Source organism: Oncorhynchus keta, chromosome 20 (assembly GCF_023373465.1).
Source record: "Oncorhynchus keta strain PuntledgeMale-10-30-2019 chromosome 20, Oket_V2, whole genome shotgun sequence".
NCBI classification, from domain to species: Eukaryota; Metazoa; Chordata; class Actinopteri; order Salmoniformes; family Salmonidae; genus Oncorhynchus; species Oncorhynchus keta.
In genome coordinates, this window is record NC_068440.1 from 13220028 (window position 1) to 13242008 (window position 21981).

The window sequence follows — 21981 nt, forward strand, 5'->3', positions numbered from 1 at the left end:
TCGGGTCCTGATCGACCCGCGCTGCGTTCCTGTGATCGTCCTCGGGGGCAGTATTGTTGTGCTGCTAGTGCAGCGTGTCAGGAGGTACTGTCACAGATCCCTCCGGAAATGTGTCATTACACACACCTGGTCCCCATTTCCCTGATTGTAATTGTATAGATGTGCACTTTGGTTTCCATTGGGCTGTCGATTATTGTTCCACTGTCTGTTGGTCGTGTGAGTACCTGTGCTGTGTTTTGGCTTTTGTGCTGCTTGTATTGCGCAGATGTTTACGGGTCTCGTCCCGTGTGGTATCATTGTGTGCGGGTCTCGCCTCGGTGTATTTGAGGTACTCCTCGATCTTTTGTTTGGGTTTCAACCCTGTGTTTTGTATAGTTGAGTTTGGTCTTTGTCCCTGTGCCTTTATATGGCATGCTGTAATTTGGGTAAATAAAAACCCTTATTACGCATTCCTGCGCCTGTCTCCCGATCCGTTTATACCAACGTGACAAACAGGCAGTACTTTAGCACAGAGACAAAGTGGAGTCGCAATTCCATGGCTTAAACACGAGACGTATGTGGCAGGGTCTACAGACAATCACGGACTATTTACTGTGTTAAATGAGGCCTCACCTCCTGGCTACACAAGTGACCATATCCCTCGTGCATCCCGCAAAGGCGGAGGTGTTGCTAACATTTACGATAGCAAATTTCAATTTACAAAAAAAAAATGACGTTTTCGTCTTTTGAGCTTCTAGTCATGAAATCTATGCAGCCTACTCAATCACTTTTTATAGCTACTGTTTACAGGCCTCCTGGGCCATATACAGCGTTTCTCACTGAGTTCCCTGAATTCCTATCAGACCTTGTAGTCATTGCAGATAATATTCTAATCTTTGGTGACTTTAATATTCACATGGAAAAGTCCACAGACCCACTCCAAAAGGCTTTTGGAGCCATCATCGACTCAGTGGGTTTTGTCCAACATGTCTCTGGACCCACTCACTGTCACAGTCATACGCTGACCTAGTTTTGTCCCATGGAATAAATGTTGTGGATCTTAATGTTTTTCCTCATAATCCTGACTATCGGACCACCATTTTATTACGTTTGCAATTGCAACAAATAATCTGCTCAGACCCCAACCAAGGAACATCGAAAGTCGTGCTATAAATTCACAGACAACACAAAGATTCCTTGATGCCCTTCCAGACTCCCCTCTGCCTACCCAAGGACGCCAGAGGACAAAAATCCGTTAACCACCTAACTGAGGATCTCAATTTAACCTTGCGCAATACCTAGATGCAGTTGCACCCCTAAAAACTAAAAAAATGTCTCATAAGAAACTAGCTCCCTGGTACACAGAAAATACCCGAGCTCTGAAGCAAGCTTCCAGAAAATTGAACGGAAATGGCGCCACACCAAACTGGAAGTCTTCCGATTAGCTTGAAGGACGGTACCGTGCAGTACCGAAGAGCCCTTACTGCTGCTCGATCGTCCTATTTTTCTAACTTAATTGAGGAAAATAAGAACAATCCGAAATTCCTTTTTGATACTGTGGCAAAGCTAACTAAAAAGCAGCATTCCCCAAGAGAGGATGACTTTCACTTTAGCAGTGATAAATTCATGAACTTCTTTGAGGAAAAGATTATGATTATTAGAAAGCAAATTACGGACTCTCTTTAAACCTGCGTATTCCTCCGAACCTCAGTTGTCCTGAGTCTGCACAACTCTGCCAGGACCTAGGATCAAGAGAGACGCTCAAGTGTTTTAGTACTATATCTCTTGACACAATGATGAAAATAATCATGGCCTCTAAACCTTCAAGCTGTATACTGGACCCTATTCCAACTAAACTACTGAAAGAGCTGCTTCCTGTGCTTGGCCTCCTATGTTGAACATAATAAACGGCTCTCTATCCACTGGATGTGTACCAAACTCACTAAAAGTGGCAGTAATAAAGCCTCTCTTGAAAAAGCCAAACCTTGACCCAGAAAATATAAAAACTATCGGCCTATATGAATCTTCCATTCCTCTCAAAGATTTTAGAGAAGGCTGTTGCGCAGCAACTCACTGCCTTCCTGAAGACAAACAATGTATACGAAATGCTTCAGTCTGGTTTTAGACCCCATCATAGCAGGAGACGGCACTTGTGAAGGTGGTAAATGACATTTTAATGGCATCGGACCGAGGCTCTGCATCTGTCCTGTGCTCCTAGACCTTAGTGCTGCTTTTGATACCATCGATCACCACATTCTTTTGGAGAGATTGAAACCCAAATTGGTCTACACGGACATGTTCTGGCCTGTTTAGGTCTTATCTGTCGGAAAGATATCAGTTTGTCTCTGTGAATGGTTTGTCCTCTGACAAATCAACTGTACATTTCGGTGTTCCTCAAGGTTCTGTTTTAGGACCACTATTGTTTTCACTATATATTTTACCTCTTGGGGATGTTATTCGAAAACATAATGTAAACTTTCACTGCTATGCGGATGACACACAGCTGTACATTTCAATGAAACATGGTGAAGCCCCAAAATTGCCCTCGCTAGAAGCATGTGTTTCAGACATAAGGAAGTGGATGGCTGCAAACTTTCTACTATTAAACTCGGACAAAACAGAGATGCTTGTTCTAGGTCCCAAGAAACAAAGAGATCTTCTGTTGAATCTGACAATTAATCTTAATGGTTGTACAGTAACTTCTCAACCAAATAAAACTGTGAAGGACCTCGGCGTTACTCTGACCCTGATCTCTCTTTTGAAGAACATATCAAGACCATTTCGAGGACAGCTTTTTTCCATCTACGTAACATTGCAAAAATCAGAAACTTTCTGTCCAAAAATGATGCAGAAAAATTAATCCATGCTTTTGTCACTTCTAGGTTAGACTACTGCAATGCTCTATTTTCCGGCTACCCGGATAAAGCACTAAATAAACTTCAGTTAGTGCTAAATGGCTGCTAGAATCTGACTAGAACCAAAAATTTGATCATATTACTCCAGTGCTAGCCTCTCACACTGGCTTCCTGTCAAAGCAAGGGCTGATTTCAAGGTTTTACTGCTAACCTACAAAGCATTACATGGGCTTGCTCCTACCTACCTCTCTGATTTGGTCCTGCCGACATACCTTGAACGGTCACAAGACCAGGCCTCCTAATTGTCCCTAGAATTTCTGCAAACAGCTGGAGGCAGGGCTTTCTCCTATAGAGCTCCATTTTTATGGAACGGTCTGCCTACCCATGTCAGAGACGCAAACTCGGTCTCAACCTTTAAGTCTTTACTGAAGACTCATCTCTTCAGTGGGTCATATGATTGAGTGTAGTCTGGCCCAGGAGTGGGAAGGTGAACGGAAAGGCTCTGGAGCAACGAACCGCCCTTGCTGTCTCTGCCTGGCCGGTTCCCCTCTTTCCACTGGGATTCTCTGCCTCTAACCCTGTTACGGGCGCTGAGTCACTGGCTTGCTGGGGCTCTTTGCCGTCCCTCACCTGGGTGGGTTGATTCATTTGGTCGGCCAGGCCAGGGTGGCGGAGATCTTTGTGGGTTCGGCCTTGTCTCAGGATGGTAAATTGGTGGTTGAAGATATCCCTCTAGTGGTGTGGGGGCTGTGCTTTGGCAAAGTGGGTGGGGTTATATCCTTCCTGTTTGGCCCTGTCCGGGGTGTCCTCGGATGGGGCCACTGTCTCCTGACCCCTCCTGTCTCAGCCTCCAGTATTTATGCTGCAGTATCGGGGGCAGGGTCAGTTTGTTATATCTGGAGTACTTCTCCTGTCCTATTCGGTGTCCTGTGTGAATCTAAGTGTGCGTTCTCTAATTCTCTCCTTCTTCTTTCTTTCTCTCTCTCGGAGGACCTGAGCCCTAGGACCATGCCCCAGGACTACCTGACATGATGACTCTTGCTGTCCCCAGTCCACCTGGCCATGCTGCTGCTCCAGTTTCAACTGGCCTGGGCCCTAGGACCATGTCCCAGGACTACCTGACATGAGGACTCCTTGCTGTCCCCAGTCCACCTGGCCATGCTCCTGCTCCAGTTTCAACTGTTCTGCCTTACTATAATTCAACCATGCTGGTCATTTATGAACATTTGAACATCTTGGACGTTCTGTTATAATCTCCACCCGGCACAGCCAGAAGAGGACTGGCCACCCCACATATGCTCTCTCTAATTCTCTCTTTCTTTCTCTCTCTCGGAGGACCTGAAGGACCGTGCCCCAGGACTACCTGACATGATGGCTCCTTGCTGTCCCCAGTCCACCTGACTGTGCTGCTGCTCCAGTTTCAACTGTTCTGCCTTATTATTATTCGACCATGCTGGTCATTTATGAACATTTGAACATCTTGGTCATGTTCTGTATAATCTCTGGCACAGCCAGAAGAGGACTGGCCACCCCACATAGCCCGGTTCCTCTCTAGGTTTCTTCCTAGGTTTTGGCCTTTCTAGGGAGTTTTTCCTAGCCACCGTGCTTTTACACCTGCATTGTTTGCTGTTTGGGGTTTTAGGCTGGGTTTCTGTACAGCACTTTGAGATATCAGCTGATGTACGAAGGGCTATATAAATAAATTTGATTTGATTTGATTTGACTACATAGGGAAAACCAGCCACGTCTCGGACACTGACGTCTTGCTTCTAGATAATCTAAACACCTTTTTCGACAGCTTTGAGGATAGCACAGTGCCACTGACGTGGCCAGCTACCAAGGACTGTGGGCTCTCTTTCTCCGTCGCCGACGTGAGTAAGACGTTTAAACAAGTTAACCCTCGCAAGGCTGCAGGGCCAGATGGCATCTCTAGCCACATGCGCAGACCAGCTGGCTGGAGTGTTTACGGACATATTCAATCTCTCCCTGTCTGCTGTCCCCATATGCTTCAAAACGTCCAACATTGTTCCTCTACCCAAGAAAGCAAAGATAACTGAACTAAATGACTATTCCCCCGTAGCACTCACTTCTGTCATCATGAAGTGCTTTGAGAGACTAGTCAAGGATCATATCACCTCTACCTTACCTGACACCCTAGACCCACTTCAATTTGCTTTACTGCCCCCAATAGATCCACAGACGATGCAATCGCCATCACACTGCACACTGCCCTATCCCATCTGGACAAAATTAATACCTATGTAAGAATACTGTTCATTGACTACAGCTCAGCATTGAACACCATAGTACCCTCCAAGCTCATCATTAAGCTTGGGTCTGAACCCCGCCCTGTGCAACTGGATCCTGGACTTCCTGGCGGGCCGCCTCCAGGTGGTGAATGTAGGAAACAACACCTCCACTTTGCTGATTCTCAACACAGGGACCCCACAGGGGTAAGTGCTCAGCCCCCTCCTGTACTCCCTGTTCACCCATGACTGCGTGGCCATGCACGCCTCCAACTCAATCATCAAGTTTGCAGGCGGCACAACAGTAGTAGGTCTAATTACAAACAATGACAACACAGTCCACAGGGAGGAGGTGAGGGCCCTGGGAGTGTGGTGCCAGGAAAATAACTTCTCACCCAACATCAACAAAACAAAGGAGCTGATTGTGGATTTCAGGAAACAGCAGAGGGAGCACCCCCTTATCAACATTGACGGGTCCACAGTGGAGAAGGTGGAAAGGGATCTCCAGAGGGTGGTGCAGTCTGCCCAACAAATCACCGGCCATCAGACTGTTAAATAGCCATCACCAGCACCTTAAGGGCTGCTGCCCTATATACACAGACTTGAAATCACTGGCCACTTTATTAATTGAAACACTCATCACTTTAATAATGTTTACATATATTGCACAACTCATCTAATATGTACAGTGGGTATAGAAAGTCACCACCTGTCACGCCCTGGTCGAAGTATTTTGTGTTTTTCTTTATGTCTTTGGTCAGGCCAGGGTGTGACATGGGTTTTTGTATGTGGTGTGTAGCTTAATGGGATTGTAGCTTAGTGGGGTGTTCTAGGAGAGTCTATGGCTGTCTGAAGTGGTTCTCAATCAGAGGCAGGTGTTTATCGTTGTCTCTGATTGGGAGCCATATTTAGGCAGCCATATTCTTTGGTTGTATTGTGGGTGATTGTCCTGAGTGTCTTGATGTCCTTAGTCTGTGTTAGTTTGCACCAGTTAAGGCTGTTTCGGTTTTCACTACGTTTATTGTTTTGTAGAGTTTGTGCTTTGGATTCGTGTTACGTTGTGTAAATAAACATGGATCACAATATACGCGCTGCAGTTTGGTCCGACTCTCCTTCACCATTAGAAAACCGTGACACCACCCCCTTTCAAAATGTCCATTTTGTTGCCTTACAGCCTGAAATGAAAACACATATACATTTTTCTGGCTTTATTTACATACATTAACCCACAATATACAAGTAAAAAATATATATATATATATATATCGTGCAATTCAAAGCAAAGAATCCACTAAGATCTACATTATGAAGTTGTGGAAAGGCACAAGTCAGGGGATGGATATAAAACGATTTCAAAAGCTTTGTCTATGCCTAGGAGCATACAGTGGGGCAAAAAAGTATTTAGTCAACCACCAATTGTGCAAGTTCTCCCACTTAAAAAGATGAGAGGCCTGTAATTTTCATCATAGGTACACTTACATTTATTTGCAAATTATGGTGGAAAATAAGTATTTGGTCACCTACAAACAAGCAAGATTTCTGGCTCTCACAGACCTGTAACTTCTTCTTTAAGAGGCTCCTCTGTCCTCCACGCGTTACCTGTATTAATGGCAACTGTTTGATCTTGTTATCAGTATAAAAGACACCTGTCCACAACCTCAAACAGTCACACTCCAAACTCCACTATGGCCAAGACCAAAGAGCTGTCAAAGGAACCCAGAAACAAAATTGTAGACCTGTACCAGGCTGGGAAGACTGAATCTGCAATAGGTAAGCAGCTTGGTTTGAAAAAATCAACTGTGGGAGCAATTATTAGGAAATGGAAGACATACAAGACCACTGATAATCTCCCTCGATCTGGGGCTCCACGCAAGATCTCACCCCGTGGGGTCAAAATGATCATAAGAACGGTGAGCAAAAATCCCAGAACCACACGGGGGGACCTAGTGAATGACCTGCAGAGAGCTGGGACCAAAGTAACAAAGCATACCATCAGTAACACACTACGCCGCCAGGGACTCAAATCCTGCAGTGCCAGACGTGTCCCCCTGCTTAAGCCAGTACATGTCCAGGCCCGTTTGAAGTTTGCTAGAGAGCATTTGGATGATCCAGAAGAAGATTGGGAGAATGTCATATGGTCAGATGATACCAAAATAGAACTTTTTGGTAAAAACTCAACTCGTCGTGTTTGGAGTATAAAGAATGCTGAGTTGCATCCAAAGAACACCATACCTACTGTGAAGCATGGGGGTGGAAACATCATGCTGTGGGGCTGTTTTTCTGCAAAGGGACCAGGACGACTGATCCGTGTAAAATAAAGAATGAATGGGGCCATGTATCGTGAGATTTTGAGTGAAAACCTCCTTCCATCAGCAAGGGCATTGAAGATGAAACGTGGCTGGGTCTTTCAGCATGACAATGATCCCAAACACACCGCCCGGGCAACGAAGGAGTGGCTTCGTAAGAAGCATTTCAAGGTCCTGGAGTGGCCTAGCCAGTCTCCAGATCTCAACCCCATAGAACATCTTTGGAGGGAGTTGAAAGTCCATGTTGCCCAGCAACAGCCCCAAAACATCACTGCTCTAGAGGAGATCTGCATGGAGGAATGTGCCAAAATACCAGCAACAGTGTGTGAAAACCTTGTGAAGACTTACAGAAAACGTTTGACCTCTGTCATTGCCAACAAAGGGTATATAACAAATAACTTTTGTTATTGACCAAATACTTATTTTCCACCATAATTTGCAAATCAATTCATTAAAACTGGTCAGAATGCTCTCGATGTTGCAACTGTAGAACCTTGTGAGGATCTCAGAACCCATGCCAAATCTTTTTAGTTTCCTGAGGGGGAAAAGGCTTTGTCGTGCCCTCTTCACAACTGTCTTGGTGGGTTTGGACCATTCAGTTTGTTGTTGATGTGGACACCAAGGAATCTGAAGCTCTCAACCTGCTCCACTACAGCTCTGTCAATAAGAAAGGGGGGTGCTCGGTCCTCCTTTTCCTGTAGTCCATAATCATCTCCTTAGTCTTGGTTACGTTGAGGGATAGGTTGTTATTCTGGCACCACCCGGCCAGGTCTCTGACTGATAGGCTGTCTCATTGTTGTCGGTGATCAGGCCTACCACTGTTGTGTCGTCTGCAAACGTAAAGATGGTGTTGGAGTCGTGCCTGTCCACGCAGTCGTGGGTGAACAGGGAGTACAGGAGGGGACTGAGCACACACCCCTGGGGAGCTCCAGTGTTGAGGATCAGCATGGCAGATGTGTTGCTACCTACCCTCACCACCTGGGGGCGGCCTGTCAGGAAGTCCAGGATCCAGTGTAGAGGGAGGTGTTTATGGTGTTGAACACTGAGTATGAGTATATGGGTAAATGAGGGCTACACTTGAGTAAATGAGGGATACAAAGTATATTGAAAGTAGATGATTCCACACAGGTGTGGTTCCTGAGTTAATTAAGCAATTAACATCCTATCATGATTAAGGTCATGTACAAAAATGCTGGGCAGGCCATTATTTTTTCTACCATGGCTTTGCCCCCACAGGATGAGAATGCCCTCATTCACAGGGCATGAGTGGTCACTGAATTTGTTGATGAGCATGAAAATAATGTGAACCATATGCCATGGTCGTCTCAGTCACCAGATCTAAACACAATAGAACACTTATAGGACATTCTGGAGCGGTGCATGAGCGCATATTCCAACACCATTAAAAAAACACCAAATTATGGAATTTCTCGTGGACTAATGGTTTAGCATCCCTCCAATAGAGTTCCAGACACTTGTAGAATCAATGCCAAGGTGCATTGAAGCTGTTCTGGCTGGTGGTGGCACACCACCCTATTAAGACACTATTACCTGTAAATTTCTGTTAAACCTGTCTATTGAGCAATGTATGTTTACATATATGTTTTTAATCAAAGCTCAACAGCAACAACATATCTATATATGTATAACCACAACATGTAAATTGTCCCATTTAATTTAATTTATTTTTTTACCTTTATTTAACTAGGCAAGTCGGTTAAGAACAAATTCTTATTTACAATCCCATGTTTCATGAGCTGAAATGAAAAATCACAGAAATGTTCCATACTGTCACGCCATGACCATAGAGAGATGTTTATTCTCTGTGTTGGTTGAGGCGTGATAGTGACTAGGGTGGGTCATCTAGGTGATTATTAATGATTTATGTTGGCCTGGTATGGTTCCCAATCAGAAATCAGCTGTTTATTGTTGTCTCTGATTGGGGATAATTTTTAGGTAGCCATTTCCTCATTGTGCTTTGTGGGATCTCATCTACAGACAGTTGCCTGTGTGCACACCAGTAGTTTCACGTTTCGTTTGTGCCTTATTGTTTTGTTTGGTGAGATCGTTTTATTAAGATATGTGGAATTCTAATCATGCTGCGCCTTGGTCCACTCCTTATAACGACCGTGACACATACTCACAAAAAGCTTGTTTCTCAAAAATGTTGTGCACAAATTTGTTTACATCCCTATTAGTAAGCATTTCTCCTTTGCCAAGATAATCAATCCACCTGACAGGTGTGGCATATCAAGGTCATGATAATTACACAGGTGACCTTGTGCTGGGGACAATAAAGGGCCACTCTAAAGTGTGCAGTTTTCTCACTTTTTGAGGGAGTGTGCAATTGGCATGCTGACGGCAGGAATGTTCACCAGAGCTGTTGCCAGAGAATTGACTGTTCATTTCTCTACCATAAGCTGCCTCCAACGTCATTTTAGAGAATTTGGCAATACATCCAACCGGCCTCACAACCGCAGACCATGTATAACCACGCCAGCCCAGGACCTCCTCCACATCCGACTTCTTCACCTGCGAGATCGTCTGAGGGTGCTAGGGGTGCTGAGGAGTATTTCTGTTGGTTATCAAGCACTTTTGTGGAGGAAAACTCATTCTGATTGGCAGGGCCTGTCTCCCCAGTGGATGGCTTTGGCTCCCAAGTGGATGGGTCTATGCCCTCCCAGGCTCACCCATGGCTGTGCCCCTGCCCAGTCATGTGAAATCTATAGATTAGGGCCTATTGCATTTATTTAAATTGACTGATTTCCTTATATGAACTGTAACTCAGTAAAATCTTTGACATTTTTGTGTGTTGCATACATTTTTTTGTTCAGTGTAGAGTAATTTAGGCTTAGGTGAGGCTAAAAGTATGTGAGCCCAGGCAGTTTGTTTGAGCAGCAACAAAACATTTCATCTGGGCTTGGCTACCATTAGCCTGATAGCAACATGCTGTACAAAGTAGACAACTACGTGTCACCAGAGAACTTGTTTTGTCAGTAAAGTTATGAGGTTAATACTGTTAGGTCGTGTCATTTTTAACATTTTGCTAAATGCACGCAATATACTGTAGTGCTCATTGAGAGGATTGTATAATGTTAGAAGGTAGAATAGTTGTAGATGAACACTGATGAACACAGTAAAAAGCAAGCAAATACTGTTGTGTCACAATCAACATACAGAATATATAATTGACCCCTACCATAGCCTAACCTTTTCCTTGTGAGTTATGATCCCATCATAAGAAACCTGTATATTTGTTTGAATATCTGCTTTCTTTATTTGATTATTCATTACTTGTTTTTTCATTTAACAATTGGCTCTAACAAAGCGTCTGAGTCTTTGGTTTATGCTCTAATATTCCAGATATAATAAAATACTCAAACAGCAAGAATATTCTGGACTGCCCTTAAAATAATAAAATGTCTGTCCATTTGACATTCAGTCAAAAGCTAACTGACATTGCTGTCCTTGTTTTTGTGTCATTCCAGCCCTTGTGGACCACTGAACTAACTTTTAAAGTTCTTCCTTTTGTGACATTCTAGCACTTGTCAACCACCCTCCACATGTTTTCATTGTAAATAAAGTAACTGCTTTTACCGTAATATTTGTGCATGGTCCACTGATGCCTTATCCTCACTAGAGGGCAGCAGTGGTGAATGTGTTGATGTTCTAAATGTCCGTTTTTTTTTTATTATTGACAATGTGTTTGACTGTGCTGTTCATGAGTCTTCATACCCCTTGAATTACTGCACATATTTTTTACAGCCTGAATTCAAAATTGGTTAATTCAATTTTTTTTCACTCATCTACACACAATACCCCATAATGACATGTTTTAAGAAATGTTTGCAAATGTATTGAACATGAAATGTGTGGGCCTGGGATGGCATGTCTCATTCACATAAGTATTTAGTCAATAAACTTGTAGAATCACCTTTGGTAGCCATTAGAGCTATGAGTCTTTCTGGATAAGTCTCTGAATTTTCCACTCCTGGATTGTTCAACATTTACCCATTATTCTTTTTTAAAATTCTACAAGCTCTGTCAAATTGGTTGATGATCTTTGCTTGACAACCATTTTCAGATCTTGCCATAGATTTTCAATCAGATTTAATTCAAAACTGTAACTCAGCCACTTAGGAACATTCCCTGTCGTCTTGGTAAGCATCTCCAGCATATTTGGCCTTGTGTTAGAGGTTGTTGTCCTGCTGAAAGGTGAATTAATTTCCCAGTGTCTGGTAGAAAGCAGACTTAACCAGGTTTTCCTCTAGGATTTTGCTTGTGTTTAGCTCCATTACGTTTCTTGTTTATCCTGAAAACCGCCCCAGCCCTTAACAATTACAAACATACCCATAACATGATGCAGCCAGCACTATGCTTGAGTATATGGAGAGTGGTACTCAGTGATGCGTAGTGTTGGATTTTCCCCCAAACAAAACATTTATATTCAGGACAAAGTTAATTGCCACATTTTTTGCACTATTATTTTAGTGCGTTGTTGCAAACATGATGCATGTTTTGGAATACTAACAGCTGTTAAAGTCTTAAAGTCTGTAACTGTTTTAAAGTCACCATTTCCATTCAGTTGATTCTTTTTTTATTCATTGAACTACAGGTCCTCTTTGCTTTTATTGTAAGTCAAACTGTAATTGGGAGAGATTTTTTTATACTGATGTAAGCATCAGCGATTATCATCATTTACGATGTCAAAGAGATTATTTTATTTGATTGATATCAGGATGATATCGACATCCGCTTTCTCCATACGCTGCCAATAATTATTAAGTGTACTCATAATTACCTGTCCATGTGTACAATATAGAACATTCAGTTCCTCGGTCCTCACTTTGTGTGTGTGTGTGCGTGTGCATGTGTGCATGTGTTACAATCTGATATCTCTGTTCAAGCACTGGGTGTTTCTCCAATATGATGACTAATGATTGCCATTTAATGGAAAGGCCTGTTGATATATTATCCAAAAATAAGGCCTTTGTTCTGCCCACCTCTCACCTTCTGACGCAAGTAATCTTCTGTAGATACTGTAGATCTAGGTGAAGTGGTGGTGGCCTTTGCCAATGTTAAACATATCCAAATAAACCGCAAGTTTGTCTTTACACAGTTGTGCTATCAATAAAGCAAACTCTTTGGTAAAATGTTATAACGTTCAGTAATAAACCACGTACGTATAAGGCATTTGCAAAAATGTTGCTGATCATGTATTTAATCATTACTCCCACATTTGTAAATGTTAGTAAGCGAGTTAGTCACAAATGTATAAACAATGTTTAAATTATGCGTAAGATCATTAATAAGATGTTTAATATAGGCCCTTATAAACCACTGACTAATCATTAGTAAAGTATTTTTGCAGGGTCTTATATAAAGTGAGGGCTACAGTATGTATACTTTACCATGTAGAGATGTAGGATCTTAATTTGAGCTAGTTTCCTACAGCAGGAAAACAATACAGTAGCAACAAGAGATGTGAATTATTATAATTGATGGATTTTTTGTGCTGAAGACTCAAACATAGCTTGATGCATTTTTCCACATATTCCATCCATTTTGCTTTAATTTTGTAATATATTACACTTGACCTTTGTTGAATAACTTCCTCTATTTTTTTGGTTTTTCCTCTAACTTATTCTGTACCTCTCTGGTGACGTTTTTATTGCTATTTATCTGTACTGTTAGTTCCTCAATTTCCTTTGTTATTATGAACTCATTTGACCTCAATTGTTTATGTTTTAAAGATTAGTATTTAATTGCATGGCCTCTACTGGCACATTTGAAAGTGTCCCATGCAATAAGGGTATCTGCTGTACCTATGTTATGTAGGAAAACTTCAATCATACATTCTTCTGTCTTGGTTAAAAACAAGTTGCCATCGAGCAGCTTTGATTAAATGTCCAATATCCTCGCCCACGTGGAAATTGTGTAAGAGTAATGTGTACGCAAATTACAGTTGCAAGAAAAAGTATGTGGGCCCTTTGGAATGACCTGGATTTCTACATCAATTGGTCATAACATTTGATCTGATCTTCATCTAAGTCACAACAATAGACAAACACAGTGTGATTAAACTAATTAACACACAAATGATTGTATTTTTCTTGTATATATTGAATACATCATTTAAACATTCACAGTGAAGATTGGAAAAAGTTGGTGAACCCCAAGGTTAATGACTTCTCCACAAGTGGAGTCAGGAGTCAGCAGCATACCACCCGGAATCTCACTACTGACTTTAAACAGGTGTCCTGGCACTCTGTGGTCACTAAAGATCCCATAGGACTTATTGTAAGAGTAGGGTAGTTAACCCTGGTGTCCTGGCTAAATTTCCAATCTGGCCTTCGTCAACTAAGCATCCCCAGCTTACAATTGGCTTATTCTTCCCCTCTCTCCTGTAACTATTCCCCTGGTTGTTGCTCTAAATTATAATGTGTTCTCAGTCAACTTGATTAAAATATATATTAAAAACCTTTAGTCCAGTCAATGAGATGTTTGTCAGAGTTGCTCTGCCCTATAAAAAACAGACAACATTTGAGTTTGCATTGCCTGATGTGAACCATGCATTGAACAAAAGAGATCTCAGAAGACCTAAGGTTAAGAATTGTTGACTAGCATAAAGCTGGAAAGGGTTACAAAAGTATCTATAAAAGCCTTGATGTCCACGGTAAGACAAATTGTCAATAAATGGAGAAAGTTCAGCATTGTTGCTACTCTCCCTATGAGTGTCTGTCCTGCAAAGATGACTGCAAGAGCAGAGTGCAGAATGCCCAATGAAGTTAAGAAGAATTCTAGTGTCAGCTGAAGACAGACATCTTTGGAACATGCTAACATCTGTTGACGAGTCTACGATACGTAGAACACTAAACAAGTGTGCAAATCTGTCATCAAGGGTGACTGAAGAATCTAAAATATATTTTGATTTCTTTAACACTTTTTTGGTTACATGATTACATATATGTTATTTCATAGTTTTGATGTCTTCACTATTATTCTACAATGTAGAAAATAGTAAAAACAAAGAAAAACCCTTGAATGAGTAGGTGTGTCCAAACTTTTGACTGGTACTGTATACATGGAGAATGATTCATACCAAAAAGAAGGGGTTACACACACACACATGTCATGAATCTGTAATTCAATGTATTTGTATGGACTAACAGCAGTAAAGCCCAAAACAAATTGTAATCAAAGTTTATTTTAATATATACTTTATACTTCAAGGTGTCTTTAAAATTCCAAATCAAATAGCAACATTTTCCTTGGAATCATCTTCTTAAAACAATTCCACATAGCTTAGTAGAACCCCCCCTGGCTTAGACATGGCTTAGACTCTTATGGGTTAAAACTGTATTATATTATGGGTTCAAACTGTGTTATAACCGTAATAATAGGTTTAGAGTTAGTAACATTTCAAATAACTAACTACTATGTTAATTAGTCTGTAGAGCATCTACAGATTAACTATTCAAATAAAGTGTTACCTATTGTAAAATGTTCAATATATTTCCATAATTTTACTGCAGTGGGCTAAATCAGGGTTCACAAAGTGACTTTTAGTAGTGTTAAACACATCTACTTTGAAACAAAAGTATACAACTCACACACATGGATATGGGCTTAAAAAAAGAAGACAACAGTACCATGTCAGATACATAGGGGAAATGTATTACATTTTGAGTTTCCATCCTAATAGTATACTTCATATACAAGACTGAATTATAACCAAGCTGTTTGAAATAGAAACACCTGAAACACAAGATGCACAGGGACGCAGATGTAATTGTGGTGTACAGTGAAATACTTTAGCTCTGAGCTCCAACAGTGCAGGTGTGAATGAAACCATTTATTTTAAATAATAATAATATATACATATTTACAACTGTGACTATGATAAATATAAATGTCCTTCGGGGTGTGGGCAGGGTAATTGTCCGTGTGGGGGTGGGTGGGGGTAAAAAGGTTCTCCGGCTGTCTGCATAGGAACGAAGAAGAACCCCTTTTAGTTCCAGATAAAACCCTTTCCACAAAGTGTTCTACCTGGAACCCCAAACAGTTCTTATATGGGGACAGCCTTATAACCCTTTAAGAACCATTTTTTGTAAGAGTGAATAGAGAGCAGCAGAGGAGGGAGGTGTAGGAGTAGTGGCGGCTATTCAGCATGATAAAATGTCCATTGGGATGGGGCAGGGTAGATGTCAGCTGGGGCGGGGGACAGGGGGAGCAGGTAGCTGACTAGTGGTGGCTATTCAGCAACCAGATGGTCTGGGGGTAGAAGCTATTGGCCAGTCTGTTAGTTTAAGCCACAATGCTCATGTACTGCCAATGTCTGAGTGATGGAAGAGGGGAGAACAGGCCGTGGCTCGGGTGGCTGAGGTCCCTCGAGATCTTGGCCTTCCTGTGGCACGTGGTGTTGTAGATGTCCTGGGCAGGCAGTGTCCGCCCAATGGTGCGTTCGGCTGAGCGTACCACCCTCTGTAGTGCCTTGCGGACAGCGGCAGTGGAGTTGCCATACCAGGCTGTCATGCAGCCCCGTCAGCATGTCCCGATGGTGATCCTTTAGAACACCGTGAGGGCCCTCAGGAACAGTCCGAATTTCTTCAGTGTCTTGAGGTTAAAGAGTTGTTGTTGTGCCTTATTCACGATAATGTGTGGTTTCACAATTTCAGCTCCTCGGAGACGTGTACGCAGAATAACTTGACGTTTTTGACCATCTCCATGGCAACCACATTGATGAGGATGGGGGCGTGACCAGGCTGGTTCCTCCTGAAGTCCACAATCAACTATTTTGTTTTGCTGAAGTTGAGGGAGAGGTTGTTTACCTGGCACCATACCGTCAGAGTGCCTACCTCCTCCCTGTAGGCCGTCTCGTTGTGTTTGTAATTAGGCCTAGTACTGACGTGTCATCAGCCAACTTGATGATGGAACTGAGTGAGGCCACGCGGTTGGGGGTATACAGGGAGTACAGGAGGGGACTGAGGAGCCCACGTTGAGGATCAGTGTGGAGAAGGTAATGTTGCCTACAGTTGAAGTCGGAAGTTTACATACACTTAGGTTGGAGTCATTAAAACTTGTTTTTCAACCACTCCACACATTTCTTGTTAGCAAACTAGTTTTGGCAAGTTGGTTAGGACATCTACTTTGTGCATGAGAAGTAATTTTTCCAACAATTGTTTATAGACAGATAACTTCACTTATAATTGACTATCACAATTCCAGTGGGTCAGAAGTTTACATACACTAAGTTGACTGTGCCTTTAAACAGTGTGGAAAATTCCAGAAAATGATGTCATGGCTTTAGAAGCTTCTGACAGGCTAATTGACCTAATTTGAGTCAATTGGAGGTGTACATGTGCATGTATTTCAAGGCCTACTTTCAAACTCAGTGCCTCTTTGCTTGACATCATGGGAAAATCTAAAGAAATCAACCAAGACCTCAGAAAAACATTTTTAGACCTCCACAAATCTAGTTCATCCTTGGGAGCAATTTCCAAATGCCTGAAGGTACCACGTTCATCTATACAAAAAATAGCATGCAAGCATAAACACCATGGGACCATGCAGCCGTCATACCACTCAGGAAGGAGATGCATTCTGTCTCCTAGAGATGAATGTACTTTGGTGCGGAAATCCAGGAACAACAGCAAAATACATTGTGAAGATGCTGGAGGAAACAGGTACAAAAGTATCTATAACCACAGTAAAACAAGTCCTATATTGACATAACATGAAAGCCGGCTCAGCAGGGAAGAAACCACTGCTCCAAAACCACCATAAAAATGCCAGGCCACGGTTTGCAACTGCACATGGGGACAAAGATCACACTTTTTGGAGAAATGTCATCTGGTCTGATGAAAAAAAGGTGAAGAACACCATTCCAACCGTGAAGCATGGGGGTAGCAACATCATGTTGTGGGGGTGCTTTACTGCATAGGGACTTGTGCACTTCACAAAATAGATGGCGACATGAGGTGGGAAAATTATGTGGATATTTTGAAGCAACATCCAAAGACATCAGTCAGGAAGTTAAAGCTTGGTCGCAAATGGGTCTTCCAAATGGACAATGGCCCCAATCAACCTTGCAAGCAAAGTTGTGTCAAAATGGCTTAAGGACAACAAAGTCAAGGTATTGGAGTGGCCGTCACAAAGCCCTGACCTCAATCCTGTAGAAAATGTGTGGGCAGAACTGAAAAAGCATGTGTGAGCAAGGAGGCCTACAAACCTGACTCATTTATACCGGCTCTGTCAGGAGGAATGGGCCAAAATTCACCCAACTTATTATAGGAATCTTGTGGAAGGCTACCCGAAACGTTTGACCCAAGTTAAACAATTTCAAGGCAATGCTACCAAGTACTAATTGAGTGTATGTAAACTTCTGGCCCACACGGAATGTGATGAAAGAAATAAAAGCTCAAATAAATCACTCTACTATTATTCTAACATTTCACGTTCTTAAAATAAAGTGGTGATCCTAAGTGACCTAAGACAGGGAATTTGTACTTGGATTAAACGTCAGGAATTGTGAAAAACCGAGCTTAAATGTATTTGGCTAAGGTGTATGTAAACTTCCGACTTCAACTGTACCTTCACCATCTGCGGATAGCTCATCTGGAAGTGCAGGACCCAGTTGCATAGAAAGGATTTCAGTCCCAGGGCAGTGAGTTTTGCTGTGAGCTTAGAGGGGACTATGGTATTGAAGGTCGAGTTTTAGTCAATGAACAGCATTCTCACATATGCATTCCTCTTGTCCAGGTGGGTGAGGGCAGTGTGCAGTGCAACGGTGATTGCGTCTTCCGTGGATCTTTCGGAGTGGTAGGTGAATTGGAGACGGTCGAGTTTGTCGGGGAGGGAGGAGGTTATGTAGTCTTTGACTAGCCTATCGAAGCACTTCAATTATGACAGAAGTGAGTGCTACAGGTCGGTAGTCATTCAGTTCAGTTACTTGCCCTTTCTTGGGTACAGGGATGACAGTGGACCTTTTGAAGCAGGTGGGGAAAATGGCCTGAGCTGGAGAGAAATAGAAAATGTCAGAAAACAGAACAGCTAGCTGGTCTGCACATGGTCTTAGGATGCTATCTGGGCCGGCAGCCTTGCAAGTGTTAACATGTTTGAATGACTTACATACGTCCTCCATGGAGACAATGATAAGTAGCCCTCGTTGTCATCAGGGGCACTCCTCGGCAGCTCAGAGTTGTTTTGCTCGAATAATAAGAAGAAGGTGTTTAGCTCGTCCCGTAGGCCGGCGTAGGTATCCGCGACATGACTGGCTTTCTTTTCCTAATCCATAATCGTTACAAGCCTCTGCCACCAATGCCTCGTATCCAATCCACTGAATTGCTCATCCACTTTGTCCTCCTTCTTTAAACATTTATGTGTTTTAGGCCAGTTTCAGACCTTAGGAGTATCAGGTACTGTTGGAATGTTTACCTATAGCATGTCCATCATTTTGTGAGAAGTTACGCTGGTCACTCAAACCATTTACAAAGTAAACTATAAACAGCCCTCATGTCAGGGTTTTCCTGTGGTGAAGTAGAGGACCAAAACACAGCGTGGTTATATTGACTCATGTTTAATAAAAACAGATAAAGATAAACATGAACACTACAAAACAATAAACGTGGAAAACCAAAAACAGCCCTATCTGGTGCAAAACACAGAGACAGGAACAATCACCCACAACCACACAGTGAAACCCAGGCTACCTAAGTATGATTCTCAATCAGAGACAACTAATGACACCTGCCTCTGATTGAGAACCATACTAGGCCGAAACATAGAAATACCCAAAACCTAGAAAAACAAACATAGACTGCCCACCCAACTCACGCCCTGACCATACTAAATAATGACAAAACAAGTAAATAAAGGTCCGAACGTGACACCTCACTTTAGATTAGACCCTGCAAAAATACTTTGCTAATAATTATTAAAAGGTTTATAAATACCTATACTAAACATCTTATGGTTTATCTTATGAATCTTCTTTGAAAGTTACTCAGGAATAGTAAAGCCCCCTTTGCTGGCTCAAATAGCCGACCAATCAGCCTGTTACCAACCCTTAGTAAACCTTTTGAAAAAATTGTGATCGACCAGATACAATGATATTTTACTGTAAACAAATTTACAACAGACTTTGAGCACGCCTATAGGGAATGACATTCAACAAGCACGGCACTTACACAAATGATTGATGATTGGCTAAGAGAAATTTATGACAAAAAGATTGTGGGAGCTATTTTGTTAGACTACGATGCTACAAAAAAAAGTATTCACCAATTTGGAGGTGAAAGGGTAAAAACGTGGGCCAGATAGGTGCAATACGATGCGAGATAGAGAAGCTAACACTGGTCAACCCGGAGTTCAACTTGGAATAAACAGTGACACGAAAGCCAGGTAAATTTCCTTGGTAACGAATTCTTCAAAACTGCTCCGGGGCAGTCTAACTCAGGGCTATTTCCACTTGTCCTGAATGAAGTGTCTGAGTCGTGAGCTAATGACCAAGGAAATCAGATTCCCTCCCTCTCGCAAAGATTGCGTCATCATCCCCATTCATTTGAGGAAGACGACAGATTAAATATTTGATTAATTAAATGTTTTTAGTGTTCTTTTTCATATGAAAATACACATTACACATTTAGTAATGACAGGATGAATTTGAAACTTCACAAACAGTAAATCTTTTTTTCTGACTTTATACAATTATTTTATCGATAGCTGTACATTTAATCACACGTTACATTTCACACATTTTATTTAAATGTATCACCGTAATGTGAACAACAAAAGTGTGAGATGCCACTGGTGCATTTGTAAATTGTTGTTCAAGTCACAACTGCTTTGTAAATAGTGTGTTAACATTGACTGAGAAGATGCCTTGGTCAATCAGGGTAACCTTTACATGGCTAATTACAATAGCTAATGTGGTTAATGAGTAGAAGTGCATTTGTAGAACTACACTTGAAGACAATATTAATACACTTTATTTGGAAAGAAAATATAGGAATTCTAATTCAAATAACATTTTAGTATATGTCTAATTTATGAGAAATATAAATCAAATGTATTGAAGATGTTTTCAAAGTATATTTGTTTTGCCCTTTATCAAATATACGCTTAAGTACAACAAAAAAAGTTTCCCAATTTAGATAATTTTAAATGTATTTCAATTCTAATAAAATGGACACTAAATACAATAAATATATTGAAAATTGTCCCAATTTAGATCATATTAAATATACTTGTTTATCACTGACATACTTAAATATCTAAAAAAATATATATTAATGAAGTATGATTTAAGTGTATTTAAATAAGTACAAATCTTGCTTGAGTCTCCATAAGACAGTGTGCTTCGATAGGACAAAGAGGAAAAGGTCCATTGATGTGCTACCATTTCAAAATATATTGTACTGTACAATGCACTGCGGAAATACCTGGGTTGTATATAACAATATAGTCCACTCATTATCCATAATACTATGGCTGACCCTGTAAAACAACACATTTCACTGCACCTATCCCGTGTATGTGACATTAAATACACATATACATACACAATATATATATATATATGTATAACTTTATTCCAAGGAAATTTTTGATTTTGCATGAATGACTCGGGTGAAAGATGTGTTAATGCACAATTAAATGTTCTGAACATAAGATAGGGGGCATTACAAGTGTTATCAGTTTAGAGTGTGATGCTAACTAAAGCTAGCCAGCTTTAGTAAATCCTGAGTAGCTCTAGCTTGCATCGTAGTACACTGCAGATTTGTTCTTTTAATATCCATCTATTTACAAAACATAACTGGGTTCACTAGACTTGATGGGGGTAATGACAAAGTAAAGTCAAAAGGTCGAACACTGCAAATATGATAATCACTGACGCAAGTGTTAATTATGGCATACAGTATCTATTTAATTGATAATGCCAGAGAAGCCGGTGTTTGGAGGACATATTGTCAGAGATGTTGTTCGTCGAAGGCTGGCAAACGGTGCCGATATATAATATACAACGGGTTACCAACATATTCAAATAATGATTGACATATTTTCATTAAATCGTTATTTATATTCATGTATTCATACTATTTAATCCTTCCACAAGATATAGTCCCGACACAAATCTAGGGTTGCTAGAGACGCGACCCAATCATTCAGTCTTATTGTTCTGTATCTTTGTATGCGACTAAGTCGTTCGTTCTAAATGTTGCATTGCCATACTGGCTGGCAGCGTTCTTGAGAGCAAGGTTTGTACAAATCTCCGCTGTTGAAAACAAAATGTTAGTCTAAAAAGAAATGTGAGATCATGTCTAGATGCATTTTATAGTGGAGATCAAGTTTCCTGGCTGGGCTGATGAGACAGTGGATTGATGGAAATAGGCATTTTAACATCATAGAGTTAGCCGGTGGCAAGTTAAGGAATAGACACCGTCTGGAATGCGGTTTTAACCAATCAGCATTCAGGATTAGACCCACCAGTTGTATAAAAACATAGAGTTCATTGACAGGAAACCAAAAAAAGCTAAAACATTCGAAAGTTTTTAAAACCAGTTTTTCATTCTCTCCAAAAATTCAATTAGCTTT

General features: G+C 41.4%; 1 protein-coding gene across 3 annotated transcripts in view; it reads right to left on the reverse strand.

The window, feature by feature from the left end:
- LOC118399428 (mucin-5AC-like) overlaps positions 1 to 21981 on the reverse strand; it is a 76749-nt gene that overhangs the window by 19537 nt on the left and 35231 nt on the right. The gene's annotated exons all lie outside the window — the stretch shown is intronic.